This window comes from Calonectris borealis, chromosome Z (assembly GCF_964195595.1).
Source record: "Calonectris borealis chromosome Z, bCalBor7.hap1.2, whole genome shotgun sequence".
Taxonomy (NCBI): Eukaryota; Metazoa; Chordata; class Aves; order Procellariiformes; family Procellariidae; genus Calonectris; species Calonectris borealis.
Window position 1 is genome coordinate 56216177 of NC_134352.1, and position 19810 is coordinate 56235986.

The following is a 19810-nucleotide window of genomic DNA, read 5'->3' on the forward strand; positions in this document are numbered from 1 at the left end:
AAATCACCTTTTGAACTTCCTCATTGTTTGAGCAGTGTATAAAAATACAAGTAAAAGTGACCATTATTCCTCAACAAACTTGAGCCAGCATGGGACAAGAGGACATATTCCCAATGACTACACATATTCCCAATGACTGAATAAAGAATGTTTAGAGTCTCAACTATTGACAAATGTTACCTGTTGCAGAGCCAACTAGTCTTACTGAAAGAAACCAAAACAGTTAACACTTTTAGCAACATGCTCCTCCAGAACAAGGCAGCTCTAGTCCCTGTGGTTCCAGCCAGGTACTCTGTGATCTGCCACTCTCAAAAGCAGAACGGAGAGACAGGGAAGTAGCTGTGTTATTTTCTTATCACCTGGAACATATAATGAGCCAAACTAGAAATGATTATGAGCATCTGGCTGTCTCCCAAGTGCATACAAAACAGAACTGAAGAAACAGTTCTGCACAGTCCACCAGCTCACATATGTGGACTTCATAGCTGTTCAAATTTTCTTGGGCAGTCTATGCAAACATCTGCTCAGATAAATCAGTTTTGCCTCTTCCTGGACACAAGAAATTACCTGGTTTTCCACAGAGCTTTTAAAATACCCAGCCTAAATACGAACAGGCTTCAGCATGATGTGCCAACTATTCCAGTGACTCTACATAAATCTTTGAAAAGGTGTATAAAATACATCAATGTCAGCCAATTTCTTCTCCAGCCAACAGACATGCAATCAGTACTATGAGTTTCAGTGCCCTACTCACTGGTGGTCTTGATGGACAATCAGCTCCCAGACAACTTTTGAAGCAGCTTGTCATTTCCTGGTTTCTTGCCACAGGGCTTCCCCCCGCAACACACCTTGTTTTTGTAGTACGAGTCTGAAGGTTTTGCAACCACACAGAAGTTGAAGAGGCCCAAGCACAGACTGAGGAGAAAGAAATCTAGATGTACAGAAGCAGTAAAAGCAAGGGCAACACAATTAGCTGATCCTCACCTGCCGCTGGTAAGTTAACATCGGTCTTTCTACTGCCTGATTCCTCAGCTGCCCTGTTCATTTAGGTTTGAGAGGGGTTGTATGATATCCAACACACAGCAAACCCTCCCACAATGCATGGTGTATGTTTTATCTGTTCACTGAAGCGGCTGTCAAAGTTAATTAAATGCACTTGTGGTACACCTCCTTCTCTCAGCTGCTTTACATGCCATTATCATAATATGTATGATGGATTTATGGAAAATTAGAGATAGGTATCTGCCTTTCAAGTAGTTCTTTTTTTCAGCCTTTGGAAAGAATTCAAATTAAAGATAACTGCTTTTTTACTTCAAACACTTGCCTAAACTGCAAGACTAGTGTGGGTTTTTTTAATTAATAGTATGTAGTTTTTACGATCAGCGAAGTATCAGTTTTACGATCAGTAGATATCACAGCAGGAGATGATTCACCACAAATGATTTTGTGATTATTAACAGTTTTCCTAGACTACCAATGTGATGAGCTTGAAAAACTTAATTTCCTTTCCATCACCAGCACATGATGTGAATTTCTTACTGACTACCGCGCAGATTCAACTGTCTATTGTACGGGAAAAGTAACTGGCAGAGTGATGCCCAGTAAGTTACTAATTAATTATTACTACTTAGTACTTCTTTAGACGTTGCTCACAGTAGTTGCTTGAAGCCCAGTGGCCACTGCAGACATACCAGACAATACAACAGCTTTTGACCAAACCTCTAATCGACTGATATTCTCTACTAGCATAGACAGTATGAGAGAAATTAATTAGTGCTTATGGCCATGTAATTTTCAAGTATGTGAACTTACCAACAAAGGTAACAAACATAGGCCATATTTTTTGGACAGACATATCATCAAAAAGCTATCTTGTCGCATGCATTTTCCACTACAGCAGGTGCCAAACTGCATTCCTTTCATTCTTTTTCATTGAAGACTCAGAACAGGTATCTTTATTGATTCAGAAACTGAACTCCTAAATATTTGCTTCCTTCCAAATACGCCCCATTATCTGCTCCTTAATGTCTCTTAATCCTCATAGTCCTACAATGAAGGAGTATCACTAAATACTTCTGGAACATCTATACTCCATGATAACTAATGAACAATGAAAGAAAGGCTCAATTCTTCACACTCACTAGTTATGAAACACTAGTTATGAAACACTTCATTAGCCTATCGATTTCTTTCAGCTATATGAAGCATTCATTCCTCCTTTTCCTCAAACTGCTATATAACAACCATTCTGACACTTGTAAATTCAACCTCTGTTTTGAAATATCTCTAGATAATTTAGCTACAGCAGCTAAGGTTCTTTTATTTCTTTATGAACATACATTTATAGCAGTTTTGGAGTGGTTTTGACTTAATGCACACAAAGCTTACTCCATATATTTAGCCATCTTTTGGTTTTCTAAGCATTCCGGTCTAAATGCGCTTTTTGCTTACTAGCAGAGATCCAGTAAGCATGTTTTGGAGTCACCCATAAGACTAAAAGGTAGAGGTCTTTCCTCAGCCAGCCTCAATGTTTAGCATATTGTGTGATTTCAGACTAGTTTTGCTTTTTAACTGCCCACTCAACAATTATGTAACTTGTATTTATTCTGTTCCTAAACTACAACAGGAGAACACGATTTTGAGAGTTAGTTCTCTCCCAATATGGTTTTTTCAAGTCATTTGCTTGTTTGCTTGCTTCAGAATAGGCATACAGGATCAGACCAAAGGCTCATCTAGCTCTTCTAAGCTCTTCCAAGAATGAGTGCCGAGGAAAAAGCTTAGGAATAGGACAAGCCTACAACAGTACTTTCCCAGTGTAGTTTCCCAGTGATTTAAGATTCACAAACATCTTAAGCCAGGATGAATACAAAATCATCTTCGTGTTCTTTACAAACAACACCTGAAAAGAGGTAGAACATGCGCTTGTTTGTTGATCAGGCTCTTTACAGTACAACTGTTGTAGTCCTTGTTAATGTCACATTCAAGACTTCCTTGTATTCCTGTATTTTCAGAAAATCTCTTACCTGTGATTAAGACAGAATGGTATTTAATCACTTGCAGGGATTGCCTTCATACATTCTACTCCTTTCCTTCTCTCCCAATTTTAGAACAGTCAGACTTTCAACATCAAAGGTGTTTTATTTGAGGGTTTCACTCATTATTTCTTCCCCATGTATTTTACTCTAACACCACATTACCTTGTATCTTTAATCCTTTTCCCAGCAGCGTTGGGAAACTGCCAAAAACACAGCAGCGTTTTGGGCACTGATCAAGACCAGCAAAGTGTAACAAGGAAAGAGCTTTAACTGCTCGGCAGAAAGATATTGGCAGCTGATAGGTTAAAAAAAAAAAAAAAGAGTTGGCATAGTGCACAAGGGAAGAAAGTCACGACCACATTTCATTTTAAGTCAGTTCTGAGTGAAAAGTGACTGATTGGCACCATTATACGTCATCTGGTTATAACATACAAAATCTTTTAAAAGAAGAAAAAACCTTCATTGTATTTTTGGAACAAAGTCAAATAAGTTAATACATATGCCTTACTCTTAGCACCTATCATAATACACATTCGTCCTCCACCTCAGCTTCCACTCATTTCAATTCCTTATCACAATATCCTCATTCGTAAACAAACAGGTCTCTAGCTCTCCTCACAGCCCAGAAAACTTCAGCTTCTGACCCTTGGGTAGCTTTTGTTGCGTTCCTGTCTTTGTCTGATCGCCCACTGAGCCAAAGGAGGTATTAATTCTCATAGTCAGTCAAAGGACCCCTATCAAACAACATTCCGCGCTCTGATAATGCACCTCTCCTCTACCATCTTCAGCCCCACAATGCTACCTGCCACCCATTCCACAACTTCTCTCCATCAGCACTGGCCACTTCTCATTTGATTTCCTTTCTGTTCTTTTCTCAGACTACTCACATGATTAGTGAATCTCTCCGCTTACCCCTTTATTTCTGCCCCCTCCATTCTGCCCACCCTCACATCTGCTCTCACTCTATCTTTCTCTCACCTCACTTCAGCATCTCCACCTGCTTCTGTTTCCACTCAAGCTGAGGACCACCTTGCAACTGATCAGCCCGAACTTCCAGTACGTATGATTCTTTTCTAACATTGTGATTTTACTAGGAAAAGAACATTCCCTCCAGCATAACTGAACCCCATGCTGCTTAACTTGCACCTCAGACTCCATTCTCCTGCCTCTACTTCTTTCTGTCCTGATTTCTTCCCAGGGCAAACAAACTGCTAAACAGTCCTACCTCTGTGTACCCTTCTCGCTCTTTTTTTCCTTCCACCACTTTTCCTCTACTTGACGATGTCACAAATTGACATGTCTGATCCCATCTTTTTCCTCTACTTGATGATGTCACAAATTGATATGTCTGATCCCATCCTTTGATCTCTGTATTTCCACTAATTCCATTCCATTTTCTGACCTTGCTCATTCTTTCCTCTTGTTCTACTCTTTCATCTTCACAGGCAGTTTCTGTCTCCCATTCATTCCCCACCTGACAAATGCAAAAACCCAGCCTCCCTGTCCCAACTACTGTTTGAAATAAACCTCTTCCATACTGCTTCTCTTGCCAAGAGGTACTCTCCATAAAACATCCATCATACCAGTGATGCATTTGCATTCAGCTTCCATTTTAAGGTTCTGACACCCACCAAAAAAAAAAGTAAAAGAAAAAAAACTAGAAAGATTTTGAAGTGCTGCCTGCGAACTTGACCATTATTGGCCCCTTGCCCTTCCTCCTCATCTGGCTATATTTGCTCTATGCTGCCTTGTGTGCAGTGTCTAGGCCAATTTTTCTGTTCTGCATTTGTATATCGCCCATGCAGCAGAGTCCTCAGCCAAGTTTAGAGCTTCTGAAAAGTTGGACAAACATTGATTATGCCTAGGAAAATACATTATAAGGAAAATACTGCACAATTAAAGCTACCTAATGGGCACAGGGAAGTCTTGTAGTACAGACACAACTGCTTGAGAGCAGCAACTTGAGAGTTACTGTTTTCTCCTAGGTAAGTATATTTGTTAAGTCTTAGGTTTGTGTCTCACAACAGATCAGTGGATGAATCACCTATAAATCAATCCATTCTTTTAATTATTTGACTTTACAAAGATGCTTTCCTGCTAAGTGATAAATGCTAACACCGAGATGAACTGGACTTTTTTATGTGAACATTTAAGATGACTAACACTTACTTTTCTTCCAAACACATATGAATTGCCACATGTCATTTACTTCTACAGCACCTTGACAATATTTCAGTTTCCTACCAACCATGCTTTTTTTTTCTTTCCTTTTCTTTTTTTTCCTCTCATGCAGTTGAAGCAAGAAAGTTTCAACTGCATGAAACATTCAGTTCTAATTTCTAAGGCAGATGATGATTACTGGCCTTTTGAGACCAATAACACAAATCTGAGCACTACTAAGTTTCTGAAATGTATGTTTTCCTGCTTACAAAGAATGAAGACAGGGAAAAATAAGAGCTAACACACTCTTATTGGAATACTTCTAATTTGCAAAGTAGATTCAACTTTTTCGTCCATTTTCCTGATACAGAAGAATTACAGCATTTGGCAAACTGAGCTTACAATTCAAATAAACATAAACTAAAATATACAAAACATGCACAATGAAGTACGTGGAATGTGACTGAACTCATTTTGATTATCTGCCTTTATAATAACGATGACATATAAAAGGGAACAGATTCTTAGAAATCATATGTGGTATTATGATAAAAGAGAAAAACATAATGAGTATTATGGGTTTTTTTATACCTGCAAAACTCCCAGGCCTCTGTCACCACTATCAGACTAATTCAATGTTCATTTCTCACACAAAACTAGTATTAGACTCAGGATAAAGAAGACTGTATTGAAATCACCTCTGGGGTACGCTGGTGGGAACAAAAAAATCTCAGTAACACGTTTTGTAGGAATATGCAGACAGGTGATGTTATCTGCTAGATTAATATTCCAGATGGATATTCATCTATTTTGTCAACTGTATGGCACGGATTTGGGCTGCTTAATGTTCTGGACAACTTCTGCCATGTTTTCAAAGGTTTACAAGGATGCACTCAGCTGAATTAAAATATAAAAATAACTCAAAAATTAATTGATTTCGATGGGTGTTAGGCAGGTCTGACAGTTCTGAAAATCCCTCTGGCCTTCAAACATATCATCAGACCGGAAGATATTTGAGTTCTAGCATTAAGTTAGAGATACTTCCCTTCCCCCCCCCCCCCCAAATTATTAACCTTAAGATCCCACATCATTCCTAATTTCCATATAATTTTCTTTCTCTTCTAATGTTTCCTCTCTCCATCTTTTCTTGTCACTTTCTACCGTTTTTTTCTCTCATCCTACTGACAAGACAATCTGTTTTTTCTGTGACCCAAAAGGGAAAGAGAATCATAGTATCTTAGCTAACTTAGAAGACACAGAATCATTATCAGCCACTCAATAAGTCAACTTCCAAGTAATGCAATCAAACTCAAAGCAGCACATCTGACAGATATTTTCAGACATGAAGAAAATACCTACCATGAGCAGTCCTTGCATCACATAAGAAAGACAAGCCATTATAAAATAACAACTCCATACTAAAATACCTAGGTAAACAGGGCAAGGAAGGAAAAGAAAGAAAGCAGGCCATTTCCCGCTCAAAGGAAGACACAGAACATGACAGCAAGATTAGGCAGGACTAGAAATCCATTTGGCAAGGACAATGACTCACACTGGAACACCACATGGGGTGAGGCAGAATTATACAACTTAAGTATTCAGAGATCTTGCAAGGACTTGAAGAGGAAGGCAACTCATCTTCTCCAGTGACACCCCCTGACCCTTAAGTAGGAAAAGACAGGCATATACTAAAGGAAAAATCCTGACTGTGCTTTTATTAAGGCACATCTGATTATACAGGTTGACCAGCAGAGAGAGCTGCATGTACTGGAAAGCCTGCATCTCAAACAGGGCACTGGTCAACACAGACTATCTGGAACAGCAGTAGGGGTGGCATTTAATTAATAATGTAAGATAAGGATATTAGGTATGCATATGTGGTACACACAAATTGACAGACCACAGAAAACTGACCCCCCCACACGCATTCATTCAATTCTCATAGACAAATGCTAGGCATCTTGCTAAAATATGAGAAGAATGCAGATAGTTCTGAAGAGTTGCAGTTCTGAAAAAGTTATAAAGTGGCGTTCTTGAAACCATTTCAGTACTGTAAGTTGTGCTGATAAAGTGAGCTGTTGGCAAAGCTGTTGATAAAGTGGAAGTAGGGGAGGTGTTACCATTCCTGCAACTTCAGACAAAATCTTTTGAACGCATGGGGGATCAACATGTAATTTATAAAGTCCAAAGGAACCTTACCTTGTATTCTCTATCTTTCAGGATGTGTTCCTGATTAACTCTTCTACATCCTAGCTTTTCAGTACATAAACAGATCCATTTAAATCCCACGAAAAAGCAGAGAAACTTTTAAATAAATAGAAGCAAGTATACTTAAATATCAGGATTTTATCCCTAAAAGAATTGTGTATGTTGGCTTTGGATATCCACAATTTCCATCTCAAATTATAGAACTATCTAGAACAACAGCAACCAAGAGCTGACATCAATCACAGACCAACACAAACAAAATGACAGAAGGCAAGACCCATACTAGCCTGCTTTTTCTCCCAGTTTAAAGGGTTTAATAAAGCTACACATTTCTTTGAGAGATACCTATTGTACAAACATGTTGCAGAAATAAAAATCCAGTGAACCAAGTGCATTTACTTGCAAATTTACCTGCCAGAGACAGCTACATTTTGAGTTGAACAAGCAGCTCAAGCAATTTTGAATGCCTACAAAAACAGCCACACTGCTATTGTATCATCACCAAAACTTAAGATTACTCTAATTATTTAACTATTTAACTAACTCTAGTACCAAATTCACTAGAAAAAAAGGAAGTCTCAAGTATGAAGGTTAATGCAGCCTGATTTCTCCCTGGAGGAGAGTGGTTTCACACTAGCTTTAATCTGTGAAAATCTGGAATGCTGAAGTCCCACTCTCACCTGGTATTCCTACTTGCTCCCTTACGTCAGCACTTGTATTTGTACTGTGACAACATTCAGCAAACCAATTTCAGTTAGGACTATTTTAAAGTTTTCATCAGGATCAGTTCTCTCCATTTTTTCACTCCACAGACACAGGATTGCTAGCACAGGTGCAGAGAAACCTATTGGAACATACCCCAGTCTAACACTGACATACACTAACATGGAACTGTATCCTCAATGAATGCACCACTGAAAATCGAAGTTTCTCTAAATCTACAGGAAAACCAGCATGGTTCATGGCTGGAAACTTACATTCTCTTACAAAGAGACTCAAAGAAAATCTGAAAATAAAAGATTTCATACAGGAAAAAGGCCATGAGCATACTTTTTTCACAGTAATACACTTCAATTAATCAAAAATATCTGTACAGGTTCAGCAGGCTTTTGCAAGGATTTTGACTTAGTATTCCATTACATTCCACTTCAAGAAACAAGTGAAAAACATACTTTTGAGAGGTTGTTATACATACTAATCAGCGTCTCAAAGTAATTATCAACAGGGAATCAAAACCAAGCAGGGTTGTTTACCCTGGGGTTATAGTTATTCATGCACAGGTGCAACTCAAGCAAACATTTTCTTCGGTGTGAGACAATACACTGTTTTCATATAGCAACAAAACCAAAAGTCACAACTATTACATGTTGTGTGACAAAGGCTGATCTAAATTATAATTAATAATAAGAAATCACTGATTAATACAGTTGGAAGGGATCTCTGGTGGTCATTTGGTCCAATACCCCTGCTCAAAGCAGGGTCAAATTATGCCAAGTTCAAAGCCTGTCTAGTGAAGTTTTTACCATATTCAAGGATGGATATTTCACAACCCCTCTGAACAGCTTGTTCCAGTGCTTGACTGCCCTCCTGCTGAAAAAATTTTCCTTAATACCTAGCAAAAACTTCCCATGTCTTCACTTGTGTCTGTTGTCTCTCATCCAAACACCATGCACCTTCAAAAAAAAGTCCAGCTCCATATTTGTTATAGCCTCGCATCACGTAGCTGAAGACAACAAACAGATGTCTCCTCACACTTTTCCAAATGGAAACACACAGTTCTCTCAGCCCCTTGTACATCATGTACTCCACCCCTGTTCATCTTTGGCGGTCCTTCACGGGACTCATTCCAGCATGCCAATGTTGATCCAGTATTAAGAAGTTCTGAACTGGAATAGCACAATCAGACAAAATAACTGCCCTTTCAAATAAAACGTTCTTTCAAAAGAAATATATTTTAATGATACAAATGCAAAGTTAGATACCAAGAAAAATGCAGGCTACACCTAGGAAACAACTGAGTATGCCCTGAAAAGTAGTAGTTACAATAACTACTGGCATAATGAGAATGAATTCAATACAAATTTTCAATATAAGTCAGCAGTAAACATATCTTATAAGCACCACCCATACATATGGATCAGATTATGTCTTCTTTATACATACACACATATAACATTATGCACATTCCATTTTACTTATATACTTTATATATAAAAATGTATATATACATCAAGGGACTTAGTCATCAAGGGTAGAGACAATTTTACCTTTACATACCACCTGGCTGCAATCGAAAAGAGGAATACAGCTCTACAGTCCTTGCAGGAGTGACATTTATTTACGATTATTCTACTTTGAAGACTATCTAGACAATAAATTACAAATATTAAAATGCTTAATAATTGCAAAAATTCAAGACTAAATCAAAGAATAAAACTGTCACTTATAAATATTTGCGGTCACCCTTGAAGTTGTACATATTTGACACAATGACTGAACTTGCTGGAGCAGCTTCTGACTCACAGAAGTCTGCGAAACAATTGCAAGATCTGCATGAGAAAGAAGGAACAGTAACCCAAAATTCTACTCTAACATAGCAACTTTGCTATGCAACAAAAACAAACACAAAGTGGCTGGTTCAGTTTTACACTTTCTTTGGGCTAACATGATTTAATAATTTTTTTTTCAAGCAATGCAGTCCAAACTTTACAATGAGATAATCCCTTTCCTCAAACTTGAAGGATGCATCATAGTACTCTACAATACACTTTGCTAGACTATGCGAGAGAAACTCATATTTTACTCGACATAATACCAATGACCAGAAAATTCAATCTGCAGATGGAAAAAAAAGTTAGCACAGAGACACAGAATAATTCCTGAAAATGCACAGCACCTTTCTTGATTCTATATCAAGGTAGAAGAGGATTCAAAAACACTCTTTTCACTGGGACAGGTCGTGGGATGGCTACATCAGCTAGCAAGTAAGTACTCTCAATTTGACAACAAAATGAAATCATTTCAGAGAAGACCCATTTTAGTGAGGAAGAGATGTTCCTAATTGTAAAATGTTTGGAGATTAAAGGATCTTCTTCCTTTTGCAACTGCAATAAAGTATTTGTCTATCTGCAATCTGGTCTGCCAATAAATACAAGCAAGGACTATAACCTGCTTAGTGCTGTCCACTCTCTGCCCTCCTGTCCCCAGCCCTCTGTTACCTTTGGAAGGTTCAAGTCAAGTGGAAGTCAGTGTGGGAGTTTTCCCATACCTCTTCTCAACACTTAACTTACATTGCAAGAAAGATCTGGGACATGAAAGCTTGTTAAACTTATAATAAACAACAGGACCTGCTACACAGAAATGTTCTCAAAGTAACAAGTCCAGTGGGCGCTAAACATACAGCCTTTTGGAGGCAACCACCAGTATCTTCTACCTAGAACAACCTTTTAATTACATCAGCAATAACTCAGAAATCAACCTTAATTAAAAAATAAACTCTTGCTACAAAAAACCTGCTTAGATTTATTCAGCTACTAGCTGAGTCACATATTACTCAAATATTTTTGTTCATCATGTCCACATAGTTCATAATGAAAATGGAGAAGCATTCAAATTAATTTTGTTGATTTCATAAGGCTTGACTGAAAGCCCAAGCAGTGAAACAATATTTGAATCCTGACAGCAAAAAAATCAGAAATCAAATTAAACAAACTGCAGCTCAGTCAGATTAAGGAGTCTAACACATTTGATTGTTGACTTGCTTTTTGCATATTAATCTAATGCATTTTGCAATTTGAGTCCCAAAAGAGCTGGGTACTTTAAACTAGGCAAATATCAGAAGCTAGGTTTTTAGTGATAATACTGAATCTTTTGAACAGAGGTGTTTGGTTATTTGTAAATACACAAAAAAGAAACAAAAAACCATGATCCAGCTGCGGATCCTCTTTAAAGGCACTTGAAATTTGTCTGCTTCAAGGGCTGTAATCATATATGCAGTTATGATTGTTCTTTTCTTCTTAACATTTTATGGACCTTACTTTATACTGAACGAAATCAAGTAACAGAATCAGTGCTTTGCTGAATGCCACCTATATGTGTCTGTAAAACAGCATTTCTTTGAACTCCTTCAACTACTATAACAACACTGTGCATCTAGGTGCAAGGATTTTGTCAGCTTAATGCCCACCCCTTACCACTGCAGCAGCACTACTAGAAATAAAACAATGACTAATACAACCCGATTAGCCTTCTGCATCTATGTTACTCAACTCCAGTTAACTCAGTTGTCCTTTGACTCCATCCACAGAGGATCCTTGCAGCACTGAAAACCCCATCTTGTGGAGCCCTTCAGAACAGGAAGTCTTAAAGGCGCAGGATCGGGCGCCGTACGAAGAACGGGCGGGGAAGGCGACCGGCCTGGCTGAACGGGGAGCTCTGGCTGGGACTCGGGAAAAAAAGGAGAGTTTACCACTTGTGGAAGAAGGGGCAGGCAACTCAAGAAGAGTACAGGGATCGCGTTAGGTCGTGCAGAGAGGAAATTAGAAAGGCAAAAGCCCAGCTAGAACGCAACCTGGCCACTGCCGTACGAGACAACAAAAAATGTTTTTACAAATATATTAATGACAAAAAGAGAGCCAAGGAGAATCTCCATCCTTTCTTGGATGCAGGGGGGAACACCGCCACCAAGGCTGAGGTACTTAACGCCTTCTTTGCCTCAGTCTTCAATTGTCAGAGCAGTTATCCTCAGGGCACTCAGCCCCCTGAGCTGGAAGACAAGGACGATGAGCAGGATAAACCCCCCATAATCCAAGAGGAAGAAGCTAACGACCTGCTACGCCACCTGGACGCTCACAAGTCTATGGGGCCAGATGGGATCCCCCCGAGGGTACTGAGGAAGCTGGCGGAGGAGCTTGCCAAGCCGCTCTCCATCATTTACCAGCAGTCCTGGTTAACTGGGGAGGTCCCGGATGACTGGAGGCTCGCCAATGTGACGCCCATCTACAAGAAGGGCCGGAAGGAGGATCCGGGGAACTACAGGCCGGTCAGCCTGACCTCGGTGCCAGGGAAGATCATGGAGCGGTTCGTTTTGAGGGTGCTCACGAGCCATGTCCGGGACAACCAGGGGATCAGGCCCAGCCAGCACAGGTTCACGGAAGGCAGGTCCTGCTTGAACAACCTGATCTCCTTCTATGAGCAGGTGACCCTCGTGGATGAGGGAAAGGCTGTGGATGTGGTCTGCCTGGACTTCAGTAAAGCCTTTGACACTGTCTCCCACAGCATTCTCCTAGAGAAGCTGGTGGCTCACGGCCTAGACAGGTGCACTCTTCGCTGGGTAAAAAACTGTCTGGACGGCCGAGCCCAGAGAGTTGTGGTCAATGGAGTTAAATCCAGTTGGCGGCCAGTCATGAGCGGTGTTCCCCAGGGCTCAATTTTGGGGCCAGTCTTGTTCAATACCTTTATCGATGATCTGGATGAGGAAGTAGGAAGCGTTGAGCACAGTAACACTATGTTTCCACACACCTTCTCATCCCAGCTTTGCCAAATCTCTTCCCCTTAATGCTGTTTACCTCACCTTATTAGCAATTCTACTCTATAAGCAAACAAAACCACGAAACACTTGTGCTGTTGTCCTCCTTTACACTCTGCTTTTATGTGTTTGTGAGTAACTGACATAATGGATGGGAAACTTCTGTCACATCACTAATACGGGAGGTACAGCTAGACAGTCAAAGGCTTCACATGCCACTGCCCACATCCTGGTGAATGGACAACATGCTCATTGAAACAAGTATATTTTCCACTACGGCTAAAACAGCTGAAATGCCATTACATCTTTTTCCAAATCCAAAGCTGTTCCATAGGTAGTTCAACTGTCTTCCTAGAGCTGCAATTGCTCTCAAATCAGTCCTTTCTGTATTGCCTTTGCTCAGCTGCTGAGGACCCCTTTTACTGGCCCTTCATTTCCCGAGCTTTTCCAATGTGGTAGCATGACTCAGACAAGTGACTAAATATTTTTCCCTTTACCACACAAATGCAAATATACTGCCTATAGTGGGCCTGCAAAGCCTCAAAATACTTTCAAGCTGAGCCTCCAGTCCAGCAGTACTATAATTATGCTGGCAGCTAAATACCCTTCAACTTTTTCCTCTGGTTTTATGTTCTTCCCTTCGCTTTTATACATCATAATCCCCTCCCTGCCCTCAAAAAGACAAAAGGGAAAAAAAAGGGAGGGAAAAAAAGGGGGAAGAAGAAACCCCACACCCTCTTCAGTTCTTTCCACTTTCATCTATACCCCCACTCTTTTTTGTAGAAGTTCCCCACTTAAATTCTCTTTCCTTTGTTTATTTTGGGCATTCTCCATTTCCCATTTCCTCCTTGCTTTCCTAGCAGCAGGACTCCTCAAAGGAACTCATTCTGCCCCTTTGAGAGGTTTGGGTTTTTTTTTTTTCCTTTCTGTAGAAGACAAAAAGCCAGCTCTCTAGTATTTCGTTTCCTTATCACTCAGGAGCATACAAGTTGCTTTTGGAGTTGATAATCTGCAATGTCTTCTCTTGTAACGGCTGTCAAGTTATTAATTAGAAATAATCCATTAAAAGTATAAATTATTGATCAGGCTACTTATGTGACCAGTGAACTTTACAAGACAGGATTATCTGCAAACAGGCTGCACTCAGAGACTGACTTCTAATGGGGAAACAAGTTAACTTAGAAATTTATATAAACCCTAGAAATATATATAGAAAATATATCTAGAAACAGGTTCTAGAAAACTCATTTTTATGCTATCATGAAGGGTAGCGTTGCCAAATTTTTCTTGCTCCTGCACTGCAAATTACTTCATTTCTCCCAAACCATGATCAACTTTAGGTTACAGTGTTACTTTCCGCTAATAGTTCCAGCACTATTAGCGAGCTAAAAGTCACACAAGTTCTTTTTTCATCTTCTACTTTTTGTATGAAAGAAACACACAACTGCAGATATCAAATGATGCATTCCTGTTATTGAGTCTAGATACCATGCATTTGTCCCAAATAAAGAGTCTAATTATCAGAGTAGTCTTGACAGTAAACTATGTTCTTTACTCAAGCAGGATTTCCAGGTTACAAGGGCAAAAATGAAAAGACAGACAAATTAACAAACTGACACTCCCACATACAGTCTGTGTAATCCACAGCTGACCTGCCATTTCTTTCATTACTTGTACACACCATTTAACACTTTAAGTATGGCTGTAATCATATAATAAGATTTGCTAAAGCCAGACTTTGTATGAACTAGTCCAACATCTAGTAGATCATGAATGATCTACATGCTAAACACCGAGAATACTTTTCAAATGTTTTTAAACTAGCAGAAACAGTAGCATCAGTAATAATATATTTGCAATGCTCTAATTGCATTTTGAAAGCACGTGAAGTTTTCTAATCATGACCTTGATTAACTCCCATGTTCCATAAAACAGAGGCATGTTATAATTTTAAATACAGTGGTAAATGTATATTTATGCACGATACTCTACTAAAGATTCCCTCAGAATTTTACATCAGAATTTTATAACATTTTACTGTAAACATTGCATGTATAATTATGTATTTATGAGTATAAAATTATTTCAGTAACTTAAACAGTTCTAGTCTTATGTCGCAATTCACTACGCATGGTTAGTCCTGTGATCTGATATTTTAATTATGCTTTCAAAAGCACCTCACCCATTACACAGATGAAAGAAAAGGAAATAAAAGTATATAGGAACAAACAGGAAAGGAGAGATCACAAACTGCGATTGCAAAACTAATCCTGTACACCATCTGTGACTGTAAAACAGATGTGACAAAACAAAAAGGAAAGGACTGTTAAGAAATGTGCATGCACGTGTGTTAGATACAGCATTTGCTGCAGGAATAAACTCTAGTTTATTTTAGAGTTAATTTTAGTCCAAATTATGAATTTTTTAATGCTCATATATAGCCAGAGTGTCTGGCCCTCCACCATGGTGAATCAAAAGTGAGCAAGACACTCAAACACAGCAGGAACAGCAGCCCCAAAAGCCTACCAGCATCAATCTTTTTCTAGATCAATTGTCTATATTGAGGTTACAAAAGAAAATTTCCAAAGTCTTATCACAAAAAAGGACTTCTCCATTCTCGACATATCAGCCTCACTGAAATTTGAAATTACACAGTACTTTTCAACAGTTATAACTGCTGGATTAATTAAACATGTACATTAACAGTTAAGGTTAAAAAGATACATACAAGGACTTGCACTGTCTGCATTTCCAGTACAGAACCACTCATCCACCCACACTTTCTTGCACCTTTTTACCCAACTCTGTCATCTGTTTTTTTCCCCTCATTCATAATTCCCTCATTTTGACTTCCTCTGATTATCCCTGTATTTCAGACTAAACATCATCAGTCAGACTAAACACCTGCCAGTCTCTTTTCCTTCCAGACAAATATTGATTCTTCTCATTCCCCACACTTCAAAATTCTAATCACAATACCACGCCCTTGCCCACTGAGGCTAACAGAACTGAGTCTTCTCACAATCTATTTTTCACAAGCAATTTGTTTCTTCCACTAACAAATCAAAACTAATTTCCTCTTCAAAATCAGCAACAGTTCTCCTCCAATTGAAAATCAATTTTCCAACCTCCCAGACAATTCTAAGTTTAGCCCAGCTTGTAAATATATTTGGCGTATAGTTTCTGATCTTAGTATTTCTTTTATGTAATGTGCTTTTTGGTTATTTTATTTTCTTCCCATTTTCCCATCCAGAGGTGCTCAAAACTTGACTGGGGAGCTTGCTCTAGCATATCTGAGGATGACAATGGATCCAGATAGACAAAATGTTGTTTCACCAATGTAAACTGAAAAACGAAATATTTGGCTGGATCTGGGCCCTGAAGTTTGGTTCCAAGTAGGTCAGACCTTGACTACTGTCAAGACCAAAAAGCGATCTTAAAACCTATTTGGCTCTGAGAACAACAACACAGCTAATGGCTCTTTTATTAATGATACTGGAGGAAGGAATGTAAGAAAGCAACAATGCCACAATAGAAGAGACATGACTGAACCTGACAGAAAAGTTCTGAAGAGTAAAGAGATGGTAAGAAGGTAAAGAACAGAGAGACATCTGGAGGGATGAAGAGACAAAGCTGTTTACATACTTGCTCCGTCCTTACTTTAAGCCATTTTGTTTCCAGAATCCTATTGAGTTCCTGCTTCTGCCTGTAAACACACCTCCTGCTTCACTACTGCAAGGAAGGAAAGCAACAATATTTTTACTGTTGCGGGAAAAGAAGAAAATTCCTTTTCTTACAGCACAGGAAACATCACCGTTCAGAAGCAGTAAGGATATATTATGTTCTCCCCACAGTGTCTTTGACTGAGACTGTTTTTTTTTTATTTGCAGGTTCAAAACAGTTATCTTGTGTGTGGTGCAATATCATTCATATTAGAAATTCCACTTTTACAATTTAAAACACTTTTTTTTTCCCCACCATCTGCTGTGTAAGCTTACCAAATGAGTCTACAAGTCCATCTAACTCTGTTGCTGCATCTTCTATGTTTTCGCCAGGGAGACTTTTACATTGTTCTTGCTCCCTTAGTCTCTCTTTCTTCTTCTTAATGTGTTATCAGGGAGGATGATTTCCCATCTTATTTCCCTGATAGCAAAAGGATGTCCATCAGTTTTGTTTGCTTTGTTTCTTTCTCTAAAGGCTCAGTGAGTAACCGGAAATTATGTCAAGATGAGAAAGATACTGCACCAAACAATAGATAAGTATTTTAAATTCACTGTAATGGATTATAACAAATTAACTATTAGATGAGAATTTATATTTGCTTTTGAACCAGAAATAAGCAAAGATAGTTTCAGCTAATAACACCATGGAGGTAATACATGCATGCTTACTGCCTCCGAACAGATATATTTCTCAAACAGAGGAAAAGAATTAAGACAAAGATATTTTGCTTAACAATTTGGGATTTCTTAAAATCTATTCTTTCCCTTTTGAACTAATCTTAAATAATCAAGTAAACAGTTTAATATTTTAGCTCATCTTAATTTGATAATACAGGCAGCAACATGAAATTTAAAAAGCAATATAAAACAAAAAGAAGTGGAAACAGAAGGCAAGTGTTCTAACACGTCATACATAATTAGCTTCTCAAGTACAAGAGTAAATCTCAGTAAGAAATAAAATAATTTTAGGAATAAATAATACCAATAGTACAAGCTCTTATTGAACAAATTTAGATATCATTAAATGATGCAAAAAGTGACATATTGATTCATCATACATTTATGTTCCTCAAGGGAAAAAACTTACATTCCACAATTAACTTTACTAGTAAGAAAAGAGGTTACAGAGCAACTGTTAAGAAAGGCAAAAATTAAACCTAACTTGACTTGTGAACTCGTACTCAAGAATCCAGCTTGATAAAGGAAACAAATCCCACCGGCATACCCTTGTAACTAGCTCCGGAAGACATTCCAGCAAAACAGAACGCATTGAACTCAACTGGTTGAAGTTTAACAACTTGAGAAAAACAAAAGGCCATAATACTCCAAAAGTTCCAGTCGGTTTAACAGTCCATAATCTTACAGAACCAAAGGGAATTAAAAAAAAAGACAATCAATCAAATATAAATATATGTTATATTTATATACAAAAATGTTATATATAATATGTTATATTTATATATATATTTATATACATATAAACTATGTATAATTAAGTATTCAGCAATCTGAGGGCAAGACAGATTGATTTATTCAAATTAATTTAAAATAGCTTCTTTAACTTACAATCGAAATTGAAGAGAACATTTAATATAAATCACGTTTTGCACATTTATTTTTTAAGCTGTTGTTCTGCACATTTAATTACTGAAGCAGTCAAACAGTTCTTTGTACTGAATTTTTTTTTAATTAAACAAGACACATTATGTTGCATTTTTATGTAAGAAGCGAGAGAACTTAATATGTTCTATCTAGACTTTGAGTTTTAATTAATTACATTATGCTAGCACGTTGGCTAGGGTTTTCAAGACAGTAATTTTTAACTTATTTCTGGCATGCTGCATTTAGAAAATTGAAGTGTAATGAAAACACATACAAAACTGAAGAAAAAATCTACAGTTGACATTATTAAATACAACACTTTTAAAGAAATGCTAGTTAACCAAATAAATTTATCAAAACACATTTTACATTTCAAACTGAGCAGTTCATTAAAGAAGGGAAGCACTATAATTATATGAACTGAATAGATTGTTTCTGGTCACAAGTCCTTTAAGGGTTTAAAACCAATGTATCTCATCATCTTATGGTTATTTTTATACATAAACTGGGAGAGGAAAATGTTCCCAGTTTGGTTGTTGAAAAGTCTCTGGCCGCCTACTGTCCTGCTTTTCTTTAGAAATTTGCCAATATTCAGATCTTATTTGAATTTAAAATTCCATGTCCAGGCCCCATCCCATCCCCCAAATACAGAAAAAACACTGACAAACAGGAACACGTTCACAGCAGAGGCCACTAACAGTTGGGGACTATAGCGCAGACCCTGTGAGAATAACTGGGGAGCAGGGCCTGTTCCACCTGGAGAAGAGAAGACTTTGGGGGAACCTAACAGCAGCCCCCAGTACCAACAAGGACGTTATTCAAAAGACAGAGCCAGGCTCTTTACAGCACGAGAGGCAAGGCAGCAGGCATAAGTTGAAACACAAGAGGTTCAGAGAGGATATGAGGAGAAAGTTTGTCATCCTGAGGACAGCCCAGCAGCAGTGGATGTGTTGTCTCCATCTTTGGAGGTTCTTATGAACTGACTGCATACAGCTTCGATACCCGTTCTGACCTCATTACTAACTCTGCTTTTGGCAGGAGTTTGGAGCAGACACTTACTGAGGTCCCCTTCACACTAAATTATTCTGTGACTCTATGAATATAGTATTTAATCAAAAGTTACATTATTTGACTAAATTTAGGCCTTAGCAAAATTGTAATAATAACCTCCAAATGGTTGTCTTTAAAACAAACAGTAATGTAAAGAAATCCTTTTCATCTATAGTGACTGCCTGTCGACCCAAAATCAGGGATGATATGCTCGTTTTCCTTCTGTGTGTCCCCTTAGCGTGAAAAGAGACCACCACTTTTCCTGGCTCCGTGCATATTTAACCTATTGTTTTAACAGCATGATAAAGGGCACTTGGGGTCACTTCCCCTTAGGCATTCTAAGTCAGAAATACTTCAGCTACATTGTGGCAAGTCAAAACAATACTGGGTTTCTTAGCCAAGACAGACTTGTGGGAGAAGGAGAAAAGTAGTTTGACACATTAACACAAAGCACAAGTGCCCTACATACTGTTTAAAAATAAAGCTTTTCCATATTTCCAGAAATG

The 19810-nt window shown here is 38.3% G+C and overlaps 1 protein-coding gene across 6 annotated transcripts in view; it reads right to left on the reverse strand.

Moving 5' to 3' along the window:
* JAK2 (Janus kinase 2) overlaps positions 1–19810 on the reverse strand; it is a 101377-nt gene that overhangs the window by 73253 nt on the left and 8314 nt on the right. Inside the window, exon 1 of one of the 6 annotated variants that reach the window (XM_075137149.1) lies at positions 3024–3157. The exons of the other annotated variants lie outside the window; for them this stretch is intronic. The gene's annotated coding sequence lies outside the window, so the exon portion shown is untranslated. Of the gene's footprint in view, positions 1–3023; positions 3158–19810 lie in introns of those variants that run through there. 6 annotated transcript variants of the gene reach the window in all.